This window comes from Aplysia californica, unplaced genomic scaffold, assembly GCF_000002075.1.
Source record: "Aplysia californica isolate F4 #8 unplaced genomic scaffold, AplCal3.0 scaffold01091, whole genome shotgun sequence".
NCBI classification, from domain to species: Eukaryota; Metazoa; Mollusca; class Gastropoda; order Aplysiida; family Aplysiidae; genus Aplysia; species Aplysia californica.
In genome coordinates, this window is record NW_004798361.1 from 180535 (window position 1) to 182211 (window position 1677).

A 1677-nucleotide genomic window follows, 5' to 3' on the forward strand; every position below is an offset into this window, starting at 1 on the left:
GTAGTAGTGGTAGTCACTGCTCCATCATAAAAAATCAAAGATGTTTGTCAAAGATCATTCTCCATGTTATGTTATATTGCTCAGGCACGTTATGTCACCACAGCAAAGCGACCTGAAATACGCTAAACAATAAGGCTAATTACTAAACCTGTCGCAGTAAGTTTAACACCCCCCCCCCGACCAACCATTACAGTGCTACTGACTGAAGTTGTCTTTAGGCCTTTCCCAAACATATTGTTTTTTTTATTCTTATGTACAGTAGAATTGTAAATGGGCTGATTTATCAATTCAATGTCATGCTCATACTGTGCCTGACAACATTGGGGGAACTGCTGCTTTTTTCTTTCCTCATCCTTACTATTGTCACTTTTCCTCTACTTCTTTTGTATGTTAGTCACTCTCTTGTGACCTGCTTTTTCTGGGGTGCCTTGATAGTCGAAGCAGAATTTGTGCTGTTGAGGCTTGAGATGTGAACAGAGTAAGCCTAATTCCCTGTTTGGACTTGTCTTGGCGCTCATAATAATAATGACCTTTTGCAGTTGCGAGCGCCGTAAAACCCCATACTAAACAAACATGAACAATAAGGCTGCTTTCCATGGGACTGTTGTATGCCGCGCCGAAAGCTGCGCCGATCAAGTCCGTCGAAAAAGCCGCGCTGATTGTCATTTCCATGGGCTAGCTGATGTCTCTATCGGTGGAAATTATTAACTAGTTCGCCCTTATGTGAGAGGTGGAACTGTAACTCTCATGAAATTGAAGATGAATTTCACTTTATTTTCTATTGTTCACACTTTGTCCATCAAAGGAAATTATTAATCCCTCCCAGCCTGACTTGGCCCAGTGACAGAAATATGCAATGTTTGACCCATGATAAGAGATATGTGCACAACCTGTACTTATTCATTAAGAAAACTGTACTCATCAAATGAGTGTTTTATGTGATGTGATGTGGGCAAATTGCATTAAACACTGAATAAACTTACTAACTGATGTCGCGCGTGTTTTTTGCCAACATTCCATTGTATTCCCTCCATTCACAACAAGGTGTCAAGGATGACACTACTTCCAGCTTTAGAAGACGGGTTGTGTTTCCAAACTAAATAAATGCAAGAGAAGGCACAGGTTTTGGGTTCATGCCACTTTAAAAAACAGGAAAGTTCAAATATTACAATATGGTGAGGGAACCGGAAGTAGACTCGGACAAGTACAGAGCGTATTGCTAATTGGCAGTTGTAGAGAGCAGGCCTGAGCCGAACCAATTCTATTACTTTTTCGTAAACACTGTTTGAGAATTGGAAATATCTCTATAATAATTCTTGATCTTGACATTTTAGAATACTTCCAGTAGGCCTACGAAGATCTCTTTAAAACTTTCAGTATTTCTCAAAAAATCATTTTGACAGACTGCTATGCAAAGTGTACGGATCGGAATAACGAGTGAATTTCCTCTTTGAAAAGTGGTAGCACAGAGTTCCCCTCGTCGTATGGATACGATAGTAAAACACGACGTACGGATAGGGTTAAGTGGTGGCACAGAGTTCCCCACGTCGTATGGATACGATAGTAAAACACGAAGTACGGATATGGTTAATGCCGCGGCGGTATGCGGCAGAAAACAGTCGCAAGGAATGCGGCCTTAATGGTTCATAACTAATAAGCCGGTCGTAGCGAGTTTAA

General features: G+C 40.9%; 1 protein-coding gene across 1 annotated transcript in view; it reads left to right on the forward strand.

Annotated features, from left to right (window-relative positions):
• Window positions 1–1677, forward strand: part of LOC101862081 — a gene marked incomplete at its 3' end in the record, with an annotated part of 26605 nt that overhangs the window by 10089 nt on the left and 14839 nt on the right.